Source organism: Anopheles moucheti, chromosome 3 (assembly GCF_943734755.1).
Source record: "Anopheles moucheti chromosome 3, idAnoMoucSN_F20_07, whole genome shotgun sequence".
NCBI classification, from domain to species: domain Eukaryota; kingdom Metazoa; phylum Arthropoda; class Insecta; order Diptera; family Culicidae; genus Anopheles; species Anopheles moucheti.
Window position 1 is genome coordinate 53061818 of NC_069141.1, and position 16452 is coordinate 53078269.

Consider the following 16452-nt stretch of genomic DNA (forward strand, 5'->3'; position numbering starts at 1 on the left):
CCTTCAGTAGCGAAAAGGAAACACAGTGATGGCCACCGTCGTGTGCACATTTATTGCTCACTTTGCGAAATCAACGGCTCTTCTCCTGCCATTGACGCAAAGGTTATGGTAGGGCATCGTTGGAAAGGTTTTGCTGTTTTGGAGCAGTGAGCGATGGCGGTAAACTATTAAATGGAAGAAAAATAAAGGGCAGTCAATCATTTCACGGAGTCCCATGAATCAGCTGTTTGTGGGATTGGTGTTGTTTTTTTTTTAATGTTTTAACGAAAGTTGAAAATTGGATCCTTCGAGCATCGTGTCACGTTCGGCGGAAGGTGCAGTGATGCGCAAGGCATAGTTGAACACTGCACCGGAAGAGGCCAAGCACAAGGTGTCCAATTGCCTTTAGAACAATCAACTTAAAAGATGACTGATTGTGATGGGATGTTTAAGGTTGTTGAGTCCAAAAAATACAGACCTATCAGGTTTGCTGATTTAAATCAAAATTCTCATCAAGTTTAAGGCATTATTGAGTCAAATTTTAATGAATTTTTATATGGTTCACACAAACCAAACAGTAATTCTGTAAGCCAATAACAATAGAGGAACAAAATCTTGGGTGCAAAATATTCAGTTAGATCGTGTTATTCTATGGAGGATCGTGTCATAAACACTTAAACATCGTGTTCAATCTATTTTTTTAAATCTTAAAAACAGAAAAATAATTTCATTTTTAGAAACTTTTTATTTAGACTTGCTTGTTTCAAATCAAAAATGCTAAACATTTGCATCCAACGTGCGACTGGCTTACGAAAGTAAATAAATAATTATTCTCCTTTACAGCGCAATCACCACCTCCAAATCGATCGCCCTTTTATTTTCCGATGAAAAAGAGAAATTTTTGTGCATCTCCTTGCGACACGATTGCGTGCAATTTCGTATTTTTCAACCTTTCCTTCGGGTTTAATGCGAAACCCAAGGCGTAAGATGCTCCTCTGCCTCATCCGGGTTGTAAATCATTCATCCTTCGGTTTAATTGCATCCCTTGATTTTTATTCCCTCTGTTCCGTTCCTTTCGAGCACTGGCCCTTTCGGGACACGCAAATCCTCACGCCCTTTCGGAGCGTGATCGGAGCTTTCGTCGCTTACATTTGCATAAACGGCAGCACCGGTCTGCACCCGTCCCGGTCCAAACGCACAATCAACCGATCAACTGTATTGATCCAGTCACGTCCTTCGCACCGGTGCTCGGGTCACAGTGCCGGGGCCAGGTTCCCGGGGCACGTATAAAGCGCTTTGTTTAACATAATTACCCGGCCCAGCCGGTGACAGCGTCTTTGCTGTTGGTGATTTCTGTGCGCTTGGATTTAATGCAATTGGTGCCTGCCTGCGGTAACCGAAACCAATCGATCTAGCCCGCTGCGATGGTCCTGTATTTTTTGGGAAGGGATCAAACAGGAAGGAAGGGCACGGTACCACCGGATGTGCTTTTCATTTCGCCCGCTTGCAGACATTCACTTGCGCGGTCTGCATTTGAGGTCAGCAAAACCGAACAACATTGCTTCATGCTTTTACATTTATTTTTCGTTTTTTTTTCTCGAGAAGGCATCAGAACATCGTCGTCGCCATCGTTCCACCCGGTTCGTGATCTTCGGCTCATGGAAGTTTGCGTGTCAAAAGCAGCCTCAAACCGACTGTGGGCATCGTGGGCTGGTAATTGTGCTTTTATTTTGTGCCTCCGAAAGGGAAACGAATTTCACCGCATTACCGAAATGCGATCATCGATTTCGGGTTTCGTAGTGTATCCTGGGTGGGTTGTGACAATACGCAGGAATGTGACCTTTTTTGCATTGCTCTGCTTTACGCCGAGTTCACCCATCCCGTGGCTAAAGGAGGTAACATGAAATAAATGTTGTTTTGTTGTTGCTGAATGATCGGATCCGGCCCATGGCAGGAATAAACTGGATCGTTACAACAGCGAAAGGAGAATAAAAGAGAGTAATGATCTTTTGCGTACAGGCAACAAAAGTATTACGGTCCTGTTCGACCCACGTACGGGTGGAGTTGTAAAAATGTCGTATCTTAAATAATATTGTTTCACTTTTATTGAGAGCATCCATTTGGTACGATTATTCGGTTAATTATTCACAGGTGAAATTTGTTCACATTTTATGAATAAAACAAAAAAACGAAATACGAGAAAGTTTAAAAAAAGAGACTTTCTGAAACTTTTTATTAATACTGACTTAATACCCAAACTTAACAATTTATTTATTCCAGTCGTATTTTAATATCGCGCGCCTTCGTGTTCGTTAGTGACTTCGTGCACCTAGGGAACGATTCACTGTACTAATAAATATTTCTAAAACCAATACTGGACGTTCACATCTGTTTCAGTTTTACCAACCAACCGTTCCGGAGATATTGCCCTGTTTTTCACCACCCGTGCTAGAAAAGACCCACTCGTAAAATTCACCTCATTGAAAAATTCCTTCCCACTGCCAAATAAAAAGCAAACCGAACCGGACGCAAACATCACTCGCAGTAATAGCCAGAAAACCCGTGTTCTAATTATACCCTTCAAGACCATCCGCGAGCAGTGCTTTTGCTTTTGCTAATCCTATTTCCCTTCCTGCGCATTTCCCACACGCCCATCTTCAATATTTCCTTCCACCCATGCTTTGCGGGCGCGAAGCGCGAGAAACATGTTTTCCATGTAAACACACACGCACTCGAATGCGATTGCAACAGCCCGTCCGGGAGCGGGCTGTAGGACGGATCATTTTTCCGATCCGGTTCGAGTAAACATTCATGGCGATGCGGTGATGATCGATCGACCAGGACAACTCGATTGTCTTGGCGCGAAATGTGCACCGCTGCGCGTGTCATCTGCGCGCAACTGTATCGCACTGTGTACTGCAGTACACAACCACAGCAAAACCGCACCGAGGAGACCTCGCCACGGTCAATTGACGGTCCCCTCAGGTCCCCTCAGGTCCCCTCCCCAAGTGTGCTTCCCTTGGATTTTGTTTTTCCAACCCGTTCCCAACGGAGGTGTAGGTTATGTAAGAAACTCTAAGCCATCGAGAGTCATCGATTCGCGTATAAATATATCGAACAACACAACAACTGAAGGGAGACTTTCTCGTGGGTTCTATTTTCGGGACACTCATGAGGCGACATCTTTGTATTTGGGGCGAGTCATACGGTTACAAAACACAGAATTGATCTTCACAATACCTCCATAATTAGTTCACATCGACTTTCATCAGTTCCCAAACTTAGCCGACAACCTCTTGGCAGCAAGATTCGTGTTGAGAGACAAAGCACACAGGACCCCAAACAACTTCCGTCGATTACATCCGGCAGTGACCAATCGCTTTGGGGGAATACGAGGTTCAAGGGCAAAACCCCTTCCTCGATCACTGCTCACCATCTCCCAAAGACAGTGACTTCGTGCCGTATTGCTGCACTGCGATCACAGCGCGATCGCACCAGTCGAAAAAAGTGAAAGCCACACACCAACGTCTCAGAACTTGTTGCAGAAAGGAAAAGGAAAGTGACACTCGCCAATTTGGTGCAGAACGGGTTACGACGACGATCCAGCCATGCATCAATCTTCTCGAGTCATCACAACCCCCCATTCACTCGTCATACGTAATCCATCTTAAGACCTTCACCGGTGGCGACGTTCTTAATGGGTTAAAGGCACAAACAAAAGCAAAGCAACAGAAAACCTTCTTCGGCGAAGAAAGCGGGAGATCCAGACACCTTTTTTTATGACTCCTCCGGTCACTTACGGTCAGCAATGCTTAACCATGACGGGCGGGATGAGTTTACATATTATTTCCGTTTTTCTTTATGTATTTGCTAAGCTTGCGTCAGCGTGACGCAAATGACAAAAAAACGGCGAAGTGGTTTCCATTGCTTGCGTAAACTTTCTACACGCGGGAATGTTGGACATATTGGCCGGTGGCCGGTATCTCAATGGTTCAACGATTTTTTTTATTCTGTTTGCCTTAAAATGTAATGCAGGTTATCGGGGGGTTTCCCTTTTTTCTTTTGGCAATTCGAGACGCATGGAGAAAAATTTCCAAACAAATTCATCCATCGATCCCACTGTCGATCGCTTACTCAACAGGTTTGTGGCACTGCTGAATCACTTGTGCGTGTGACCCAGTTTCGATTCACGCGCATTCAAGGCGCTCGCCACGATGCGGCGGATCATAATGTTGAGGGTGTTGTAAATGTCCGTTCTGTTTAGACTGCGGCCGAGTAAAAACAGATTATTTACTTCAGTCTGCCCTCGGCGCGAAAAAGGGTACAAGTGAGCGAGAGTCAAAAAAAAACAGGGAAACATGACTAGAAGTTAATGCAAGACAACTCGATACACTGCACAGTTGCTGTGTCTGTTGAAATGCAAAGACACCCATGCGTATGTGGAAATGTTTTCCGATCCGATCAGTGTCATTTCCAACCGATTCGTGCCATCCATCCGATGGTCAAAGTTAATTTAATTTGGCAAACCGTACAGGATCAACAGTACGAGATGAGCTGCACGCCATACTGCACACAGATCCATACAACTCGTTGATGTTTCGTTTCCGTTCTCAATCGACCTCGCGTTCGAATGTTGGCATGGGTCCCATTCATACTGCTGCCATTCCACATGCGCGAGATAAATAGACTGTTGAGTGCGGTTAGTGCGCCAACCGCAAGCCCGCCCTAAAGATGTCAAATCTAATTAGCATACTGATTGAGAACGGTAAATGATTGGCTTCGAGTCGTATTAATCGATGCGCACATGTCGTCCCATTCATAAACATCACGTGGATCGTAATGTGAACGGCACCAACGGCACTTACCTTATGAGTTATGTAGATGCAAAGAAATGCTGAAAGTAAAAACATAAACAGCCATTAGAGTTTGCAAGTGCGACGTAAAATTTACAGCATAATTTTCCTATGCAATTGGGTGAGTAACAATTTTTGCGGCCAATCGATTTCCTGCGCCCGACGGACTATTGATTGGTTGCGATAACTGAGATTAAGATAGCTGGCTGATAAAGTGTGCCCATTTCCTCTGTTTGGAAGTGTTTGTTACAGGTGTTCCCTATATCTTGCAGTTTCATATTGTTGTCCATATATTATTTGGTAAATATTGCCCGAAATAAACAAAATATTTTGTACATCGACAATTTTGCAGCTAATCCCAAGGATAAGGTTTGAGCATGCACTTAAAATGGTCTAAAACACTAAACACTAAAATAGAAAATGCCATGACATGATTATCAAGAAATTGGCTAAAGCAAAAATCAACCCTTCGACAACAACAATCGCAATGGAAGTAAAAGGATATACAAAATACAATTTTAATTATTTTTTTTGGAAAGTAAAAAGCCACTAAATTAGAGTTGCTGTTTTGACATCGTGCGACAAAAGGGAGGATTTTTTATTGCAACATGCAATATTTATCTACAAGATGTTAAAATTACTGTGTTGTTGTTCCTTTCTAATTCACTTGTAAGAAATTGTTTGATTGATTCCATACAAAGAAATACAAACGAATATGTTATCGTAAGTGTACAATTTGCGTCACCCATTATTTGGGTGACGAGGTGCGAAACGTGTTGCTTTAGAGTTTTGTGAATTAAGTAATTGAATATTCGTTCAAGTTTAGATTTTTGAAGGTTAATTATAAAGTAAAGAATATAAAACGTGCCAATAGAATTGATTTATAACATTATTGCAATGCTTACGCAAGTAAAAGATGGGAAACATATTAAAAATCAAGCTATACGATCAAAATGCGCGTTAAAGCTATATGTCTTCTTTACCTCTTTGATGGATGTTGGAATGAGTGTGTTGAAAACAGAATTATTTAATACAAAACGAATCAGACCTTCCATGTACAAGAGAACAGTAAATCCTCTGCAGGTCACCCTTCAAACCCTGGCTAGCTGTCTATCAACCTGTAAAATGGCGCAATTTTCTAAGCAGTACAGCAAGGCAAATGCGCAAATATGTTTAAAGAGCAGCAGTATTTATGATCGCCCTACAGGTTCCCCCCCCCCATTCCATAATTATCGAAAAGCAAAGACAAGCCTGCTCAGAATGCGAACGTTTAGGGACTTATCTTATCTCGGCCGAACCAGGCCGTCGGACACTGGGCAGTCACGTCGCTGTGCGTTGCTTCGTAGCAAACATGCAACATGTACGTGGAGCTAGAGTGAGTTTACTGCAATAGATTGCCTACGACCTGTGCGCTGTACGAGTGATACATCGTACGGGTGTGTGATGTTTTGCTGTTGTTTTGTAATTGTCACTCAGCGGTGCGTAAGAAAGTTTGCAATGGATGGTTTGCCATTTCCTGGACACGCACTGCCGTATCGGCTCGATAAGAGGGGATTGAATTTCCCTAACTGAATAACTCGGTACATTGTTTTATGTAAAGAAATTATGGTACGACTAAAGAGATACTACCATGAACCATACAAAGAACACATTAATTACTCATTAGAGGTAGCTTCAAATAAAAATGATCAATCATTAGCGAATAGCAAACAGAATTAAAGACCCCCACGAGATCACGCCCAGCCACAATGTCCTCAGGATGAGCGGAAGAAAAAAGCAAACTTCCACCCAACGAGGAAAAACGGAAAAGCCGACAGAATAAATGAATCTGCTCGTTCGCTGGTGTGCTGCGTGTGGTTGCAATTTATTTTGTTACGGCATGTCGTGTGTGCTAAAATTAGCTTAAACACCGTGTTCTGACGCACCCGTGAAAAACTCGATCGCGGAGCTCGCAAGTATTTGGGTGGCAAAAATAACAAAAATCCTCCCATTGGGCAGAGCGAAAGAGCGAACAAATAGTCCGATCCGTAACGGGGATGACAGACACACTCGTTTGTGAAGGAGAGAGTTTTGTTGTATTAAGCTGTAACGAAGGGTCGGTATGGTTCAGCAAGGTGTCCTCCATTCCGTCCTTTTGCATCGCGTAACGTAGTGTGCGTGACCTCAAAGGGCTCAAACGGGGAAGGTACACCTAGAGGGATGATTTGGCACAGCGCACCTTCCTATTTCACGATTTCTTCTGCTAGACTCTTTGTGAAGAGCCGAAGCGTTCCAAGTCGGCCAAAAATATGCTGCGGACATATTTTTAACCACCATAACGCGTGGGCCTGAAGCACCGCTCGGAAGGGCATAGAATTATAAATAATGCCTTACCTTCAGTGGACGAGCAGATTACAACATCCGATCCACCCGATCCGCCCAGAAATAGGTTAGGGTTATGTTTTGAGCTGGCGGACCATTCCGTTTGGGCGCCGGTCGGATGCCATTGAGAAAATTTTCGATGGCGCAATCGCTGAACGGATCGCCGGACGGTTCTCGCTCGGAAGGCAAGAAAAAAAAACGCTGCCACCCGACAGTGAAGGTGAGCGCACATGATGGATGCGACTGTGAGGTGTCGCTTGGATTTTCGGGAGAGTTTTTCACAGTTTTGTAGGTCAGGACGCAGGAGAAGCAAAAAAACGTGAAATGTGCCGTGCACATGTCAAGGTGCGAATGCCTAAGAATGTTTGCGTTGCGAACGGTTCGCTGGGTGGTATGTGATGACAAACGTCCGATCGTCCGCACAGTCGCCGATCGGATGAATATGAATTGTTGACTTAAGGACCGTGTTGTTTTCATTCGTTGCTTTGAGTTTAACGAAAATACCCTTAATAAAATCGACTTTTGTCTTTCGCTGTCAGTAACATTAAATTTAACATTGTGCTGAATTGTGCTGTATTTACTGCAGTACATCTCATTGAAGAAAAGTTTGTCAGGTTGGAATTTGTAATTTACTTAACAAGAAAGGTCAATTTTCAATCGCTGTTTACTCGGCAGACCTTCCGAAATGAGATCATGATAAGAAGAAGGTATTTTTAGCGGTACCTTTTGTCAACCACCATTTCGGAAAGTCCTTCAGGCAAGTCTTTCCAATAAAAGCACTACACTCTTCACACCATCCGTTGGTAATTGCTCTCATATTAATAAATTATTTTGAGATCTGAGAGATATTACTAGTGCGAAGCTCGCGTTGAGTAAAAAACGGAGCAATCATAACGTAATGATGCTGCGAATGGAAACACGAGCTAATTTGTATCGCAATAATGCCTCCCATACCAATCGCGCATGGATTCGGTGCTAAATTCGTTCACATTCGCCAAAGAACATCCAGTGCCGGTTTTTCGCGCTCGGGCTAACACACACACACACATTAGCATCCACCAGCAGGAACCGTACGACGCAAAAAGCGGGGAGGCTAAGGTGTGAACGATTCGGTTTAAACTTGAAATTCCACCGCATCGGTCGGACAAGAGCCGGAATGCTCGCCCGCGACCTTCACGGGATGAAAACCGGCTCCGGTGGGCGAGGAAAGGGGCAGCTCGATGGCGCTAGGGGAGGGGGCGAAGGAATCGTTTTGCCGGGTTTGCAAGCGTTTGAAAAAATATGTATTTTTGCCCTGTCTGCGATCGTTGATTGATCTTTTGGGCGAGATCGGGCTAAAACCCCGCGCTTACGAAACGTTGCGCGTATGTAACATATGTGAGTGGCCGGATTACCTAGCGCTGAATTGGGAGAATTGAAGCCGTCACGTTGAAGTCGTATGAGTCATAGGGCCCCCATAAGCGGTGTGTGTGTTTGTGGATGTTGTTGGAAGTCGAAATTGTTTTGATGATATTCATCTTTTAACCAACGCTGCAGCTGCGATGTTTAGTATAGTAACCTATAATTATGGTATTATCCCAACCAAGGATTTCTTCAGCAAGACGTATTCAATTTATTGTGATTGTTGTGGCAGTGAGAAGATTTTGTACTGCAGTCCATAAGGTATTTGGAAAAAAGACTAAAATTTAAGAGAAAATTCAACCCACAAACTTTTACATTTTATTCTATTTAAAACAAGCTTTCTGTTGTATTTATTAATTTTGATTATGATATGTCAAAAACTTTAACATTTCAAACAGATACAACAGTTGGTATTGTTTAATAAAAAAAATTGAATTAAGATGATAAATTTATTCAAAATGTTTCTTGGGGACTCTATTGGGTTTTTCAAATTTACTTGTTTGTAACCGCTTTTCCTGCCGATCACACCCGGGATAAGGTATCTTATCAATGTTCGGAAACGAAAATGTCTCCAAATTATACCTTAGATTAAAATTTCAATAGCTTCTTAGAAATATGACTTGATCGTTCTTCATGACAAAGAAAAAAATAACACTTCATCGGAATTCTTTATCGTAATCAATTCGTGGATTGTCCGAGCCAATCATTTTGATGCTGGCATGCTTTATTTATCTCACAATAATTTTTTTTTGATATAAACTTTTCTACCATTGTAAATGCATGACTATTACATATTTACTCCATAGTGCGAATTTCAATAAATATTAACACATAATGTGGGTCCCCGAAATTGCCTTTTTTTACAACAATTAAATAAAAAAACGCTTAAAAACTTGGTCAATCAAATGATAAACAGCTGAATACAACCGAAACCACACCAAAATACATTCAAATTAAAACGAATAATGCTGCAATTGTGGAGTGCTCTGTGGGGTTCTTTCTTTTCCATTCAATTCGTACCCTCTTTTTCACCTTTTCCAGCATCATTAGAGCATTCGCTCGGTGAAACCTTCGGTACCGGATAATGAACGATCGATTGAGCCTGGCTGCGTGGGTGTTTGAACAGCTGCGTCTCCCTTGCCCTTCCCCCTCACCCCCTTTCCATCCGGCAAAACACATGCGCAATGCATTTCGGTGGGGCAGTACCAACTGACAACGGTACACAACAGGGAAAAAGGTGGCACTGGCAAGAAAACACCGAAAGGAACCAGCCCCGAACGAAAGGGGGTTCCGTTGGTGTGAGTGTGCATTCTAAAGACGGTAGTGCCGGTGCGTGTTGGTAGTGGTGTGTGCGAATTATGCTCGCACGGCAACCACTAACCACCGAATCCGCTAAATATACGCTTCACTTTCGAACGCTGAACCGGCGGCACGACGGTTCTATTTTCTCCACGTCTTCACAAACCCTCATCCCCCTCCCTCCCCCCATTCATCCCTCCTTCCACTTGACACTTCCCCCGGCAGGGGTAGAAACAACCCCTCCTAAGCGTGCCGGGCCAGGTTGTTTTCGCTTTTCAATCCAAAACCCACGAGCCTGAGCATCGGGCATCTTCTAGGAAGCCTTCTACTAGACAAGCGACACCTTCGATAAGGTGTCCCCCTAGACCCCCGTCCTGCACCACCTGAAGAAGGAACCTCCGCCACCTGTGCGCCACTCGTGGCGTCGCGCCGGTTGTCGCGACATTTAATTTTAACGCACCCCGTTCTGGACCGATCGCTCCTCTGTTTGGTGGAGGCTAAACTCATTAAACTGGTTCCCTCGCTCAGCCTGTGTTGGTGCGGTGTGCACTTTTTCTAGCCACGCTTGTCCCGCGGTATCGCGTCACGGCACGCAAGCCCAAGTCCTTCGCGAACTGTGTGCGTATGCCGGCCGAGCAGCGCGTGCGCAAATGCGTTTCGAGGGATTAAGGTTGCGGGTTTTTTTTTCGTGTGTTGCTTCCTCATCTCTCTTCGGGATCGGTGGGGTTTTTTTTTCGTATTTGAGTATGTTTTTCTTTGCCTCATCTTTCGCTCTGTCGTTCCGGATGGCGTAAGGGTCAACGAAATGCAGACACCCGCAGCTTGATTTCATTTTGGAGGCAATTTAAATCAAGTCCCTTCTACTCTACAGCATACCGTACCAGCTTTGCATATGTCACACACCGTTTGGCCCGCATGCTATCGCACCATAAATTTGGATGGTTTCGGTGCATTCGGTGCAATCTTGCGAGGCTCGCTTGCTCTAAGCGGATCATGTGAAGGATGCAGCTTGCAAATTAAAAAAACAAGCTTAAACCAGCACAAGTTTATTCAACCCCGCTTGCGCATGGTACGCAATGGAATGGTGGAAAAATAAAGCCAAAAAACGCATTCGCTCATTCTTCCGATGCGCAATGCTCCATGGTTGGAATTGTAATGTGATAAAAGAAAATGAATTTAAAAACACGCGATCCTCACATTCTAAGGCGCGAAGGCGATCCGATTTTACCAGTGTGTATGTGTGCGCGTATGTGTGTTGAGACGCACGGTGAAGATGCAGCGGAAAAACTGGTGCCGATACGTCCCATCTTCATGGCATGAAGCAGCATCCTTCGGTGCTGTTTCGCATCTGGCCGTTTTTTTTGTCTTCCTCCGTGTGTATCTTTTCTCTCACTCGCCTGTCTCACTGCCAGATAAAGCCGATTTCGCATGCAAAAACCCACCGGTTACGGTGAAGAGCGTGCTGGCCGATAGTCGTATTTTTAGTACTTCATCGTAGGATGTGTTGTTTGGTCGCCCTCGAACCATCTTTTTAGTGTCGTTTTCTTGCTATTCGCCACTTCTTACTGTTCATCTCAAAGTTTTCTTCCTCTTGTTCTTCCTCACCCCCTAACTCGACTCCATTTGTTGTCCTGCAATATTTAACACCGTTCCGTTGAGGTGTGAACGGGTTTCGACACGCACTCACCTTGCAAATTGAAGACACGAAAATAAAGAACACACGCTGACGGGTGTCTTTGGCTCGTACAACTTCACAGGATCGGGTAGTGCGTCCTGGGTTCGCCCTGGAGTGGAAAAGGATTGCGCGTCGGCACGCAGAAAGATTTTTCACAACACACAAAGCCTTCCTGGCTCGAGAAGCTGTTCCGCTCACTATACTTCGCTTACGCAAACACACTAGACACTTGATATACTTCTTGACCCTCTCCTTGCCGAACTGAATGGAGAAATGCGTGCCCGGTCAAACACGTTGGACCTTGTTTCACCTTTTAATCCTGTCGAAGTAGAAGGATATGTTAAAGATTAAATTATTTACACTACGCCACTTCACTTGGGACACTGCGAAACATTTACACTATGCAGAAAATATTGTGTTCACTGTTTTAGCTAAAAACTGTTTGTTCCTCCTTTTCTAGGAACAGCGTAATGTAAAAGTAAAAACCACCCCTTCGAGAAGGCTCCCGAGCAAAGGATGCTTTTGAGAGCAGGTCAGCGGAGAGAGTGTGAAAAAAAACTCCTCACATTTGCCCCACAACACACGGCCGCTTGTGAAGTTCTGGTTGGTGGTAGGACCGGAAGGACAGCGGATTTCGAGCGGTGTGGATGCGATAGTGCGAGGTCAGGAAAAACACGGTTTTCCTCTCGATCTTTCGCGTGTGGGACGCGCGACGAGTACCAGCAACGGGAACGGGCAGTAATGATCACCTACACACACACACACACTCACTCACACAACACATGCAGCCCTGCCACACAAACAAACCGATACAAATGGATCTCGAGCGAAATAACCGCTCTAACCAAATCCAACACATCGCGTTAAGCGCGACGGAATGAACAAAAATGTTTGCTGATTTTTATTTTTAGATTTTACCGAAAATTCTACCACAGGCTGGGTACACGGTGGAAACGGTAGCTGGTGGAACGAGCACGTGACGTAACGTGGAAAAAAGCGCGAGGATCGGCGAAGAAAAATTGGCCAACACCTCGTGGTGGTTAATCGGGCGACCGAGGAAAGGAAAAGTGTCCTGGGAATAGAGAAAAAACGTGGCCCTATTCGTGGGTGCCTAACTATTCTCCTATAAAATTGTCAAACGAACTGATCGTAATTTACATTTGCACTAAACAGAACAGGTTCTAAATTCCCGCAAATATGTTGAAATCACACTATTAATCGCAAAAGTATCATCCTTTTAAGGCAAACGCATTAATGCATGCATCACACTCCCGATCACGGCACCGGAACCGGAAGTAAACTTCGCACCCCCTTCACCGGTGTATCTTAAATTCACTAAAACGCTACACAGGTTCAACGGTGTCCGACACCAACAGGTACGATTCTGTTTCTTATCAAATGGTCGCACGTTTGCGCACACCTAGCGTAAGCGAAACACTTTGCCACACAACTTGCCTATTGCCCCGAGAATAACACCGACTTGCTCGAAGGAACTTAACCAACAGAAAACATAACCGAACCACCTAGCGAAATCGAAACTGAATTCAATCCATGAGTGACGTGAGTGTCGCTGAGTGACTGGATGGTGATCGCAATGGAGATGGCCGTGGGGTGGAAATGTTGTCCAAAGTGAAATGTGTTTTTTCCCATTGGTAAATGCAACCACCATTTTGCTCTTTCATACGTGCTGCACACTTGACTATGGTGTGATTTTTTTTCTTTCTGCTATTTTTACTTCGACGGTGCGCATGAGTTGAAGACTTATTTGCAATATGAACGGCTACGCGAAGTTTACCATTGGGAACATAATAATCATAACAAAAAGTCGGTAAATGTAAATTAATTTAATGGAAATTTTTGAAAAATCGTATGAAACAGCACCGAAACGGATTTTTATTTCATATTTCAAAAATGCTGATTTTCTGCATCGCTCTATTTTAAATACATTTAAATTTAAAGAAAGAAAACTCGTAAAATTGCACCACAACTTGGTATCTTTAATTATTTATTATCCAAAATTATCCAAAAAGACATTTCTAATTAATTTTTACCACATTTGTGTGAATTGTAAGCTTCGTGTACGGTCAGCTTAACAGTGGAAAAGGGACAACCAATGACATTCGTGAGTTGGTGAGCAACCATGGAGTGTCATGATGTGAGTTACTCACATAAAAAAATGTAAACGTGAGATGAAACCGAAGTGAAGATGATGATCGCGGTTTAAAAAATAGCACGCTGATCACGACGTAACACAAAGAAACAAAACATTTTATCAATGTGGATCTGATTGAAATTTAAACATATTGCTCATTGTGTTAATCACATCATCATTTTTCAAGGACATTCTCCGCATGCATAAGGAAAGCGCGAGATGTTCTTCAATAATGAAAATAACTAGATGGGAATGACTATGAAAATAAGCCAAATAAAATAATAATAATTGAAAAGAATTTTGTAAAAGACATCTAAAGTCATTTTGCCATACTTTTTAATAGTTAAAATCGTTTTAAGTCAGTTGGCGGTTAATTAATATGGCAAAATTCCAGAATCAAACCAGTTCCACCAGAATGATGCATATGTAGACAAAAACGGTTGTCCAGCGAACTTTTTGTTTTAATTTTTAATTTAGACGTCACCAATTATAGCCTTGCTGTTTTGTGCAAAAATCGTGTTGATGTGTTTTGTTATTTGACAAACGCATCAACTGTTATTGATGCATTCCTTTGTAAGGTATGATATTTCAGAGCAATAAACTATAGCAAACAAATACAGATTGCTATAGTTGCCATATGATTTTTCATATTTAATATTTTACTCCATAAATTATGACATAAATTGTGGCATGGCTGTGGACAAGTTTTGGATTACTCATTACATTTATTAAATAAAAACAAACTTTTAATCTGTTTAAGTAAAACCGAAAGTAAAAAATATTGATCTTCACGGAAAAAATAAATATCTTTGCAAACATGGCGACAAACCATCCCTCACATATTGCATACAAAACTTGCATCCCATTTGCACCCCATTGCGTGCAGCTGGTCAAAGCAACGCTAAGAGCTTTTTTGAGAGTGAAAGCTCGCACGTGAGACACTCAAAATTTCCTTCTCATTTTCCAACCCAATTTTCCCACCAACCGTCATTTCATGATTTTCACGCTCATTCTCCGGACAGATCAATGGCATCGCGATCGGTTCCGGAATAAACCGGGTGGCAGTTGCTAACACACAGTCACTCGACGCAGTGCACAGTAAGTAGTGCTGAATTTGTTAGGACGTAGAAGGAGTGCTTGAACGAATTGAAATTAAAAAGATAAACGTTGCAAGTTAATCGTTAGCATTTCTTGCAACCCATTTCGCAAAGTGTCTGATCAGCAGGTGGGTTGAAAAATCTAGTTTCTTTCGGAGAATCAGAGCAGTCGAAGCCAGCACCATCAGATCCAGCAGACAAAAGGGGCGCAAATAATCTAAACATTCTCCGTGGGATTTTTATACTCTGTGTACAACATCAACAGCTCGTTATTGCTTCTCTTTACCGTGGAAGTAAGTGAACATTATAAACGGGTTAATCGCTGGCGAATCTGTGTAAATGTGCGATTTGTATATTGCAAAGGAGCGTCAAGTGCTTCATGCGGTGAGCTGCGAAGCTTGTTGCTAGAAGGTGTTTAATGAGCACACTATAATCATTAACTTCGTTACGACATAACTTTGGTGAGGATCGTACGAGTGGTGAAGATCAGCCAACTCGACCTGGACCGTGACCTAGTGTGGATGAGCATGAACTTCCCGTTAAACGAAAAGTGATCGTGACTTTGCGCGAAAGGAAAACAAGCGTGCAATGAGCCAATTACATTGTTAACAATACATTAAGGGTCGCAAGTAAAATTGTACTTGGAGCATTAACACATGTTTAACACGCAAAAAGGAATAAAAAGGAGTATGAAATTAGGATTTTTTTAAATGTAATTTGACAAACTATTTCAGATTATTTTAATTATTATAGTTTATTGAGTAATTTTGAGACCTTAAGAATCAAAACTTTTCGTTCAAAGAGAAGTAAATTATTTTAAAAAAAAATAATATCATTCCTATGGAACAAAATTATACAATTTGTATAGCGATATCTAAAATGTTTAAAATTTATCATAGTTACGAATATCAGATTTTTTAGGTCAGATATTGGGTCGCTCAAGATGCACAAAATATTTTGTTCAAATATTAAGAATAACTTTTATTCAAGCATCACTTTCTACTCATCATTCAATGTTGTAAATCAGGTGACATTGCCATGGAATCGCTTAATAAAAGTGTTTACATGTATTACTATGTTGCTAGTGTCCAGCAGGTAGAGCTAGTGTACACGATGCTTCTAAGCTGACATCTTGAAACAGAGCATACTTAAGCTAGAATACTAATAGTTGAACATTTTTTTACCTTTCAATTTATTTGTATATCGTGTTAACGTTTAAAAAAAAACTTAAACCGATATTACAATGTTAACCTACGAAGCTGGTGTTGTTTTACAATGTTTGACATTTATTTGAAATCTGCTGTATTGCTGACTAAAACTGACAACCATCTGACGGCATTGTGAAAGCATCAGTGTGTGTGTGAGTATCGTTAGTCATCGGTCAAGTGAGAGTGCAAGAGAGTCAGCCGAGGTCCTGCGGCAGGAGCAATGCCAACTGCCCAGCACTAAACCTTCGACAGCACAACGTGAAAATTGAAAATTCCCACCGACTGGCCGACCGTGTGCCACGAGCGAGAGAGCGAAGAGATTGAGTGAGCTTGGGTCTGGGTACGAGCACTCACACATGCGCGCTCCCACCAGTGAGAGCAGAGAGCCCAGTGAAGGATTTTTCCGCGGAGCAGCCAGCAGTGGCAG

The 16452-nt window shown here is 42.7% G+C and overlaps 1 protein-coding gene across 3 annotated transcripts in view; it reads right to left on the reverse strand.

Annotated features, from left to right (window-relative positions):
- The window catches only part of LOC128305239 (PDZ and LIM domain protein Zasp), a 47618-nt gene extending 34584 nt beyond the window's left edge, over positions 1–13034 (reverse strand). For all 3 annotated transcript variants that reach the window (XM_053042603.1, XM_053042601.1, XM_053042602.1), the window contains exons 1-3: positions 12989–13034; positions 11581–11887; positions 4845–4873 (exon numbers count right to left, since the gene is read on the reverse strand). The gene's annotated coding sequence lies outside the window, so the exon portion shown is untranslated. The remainder of the gene's footprint in view (positions 1–4844; positions 4874–11580; positions 11888–12988) is intronic.
- Positions 13035–16452: the final 3418 nt, after the last annotated feature.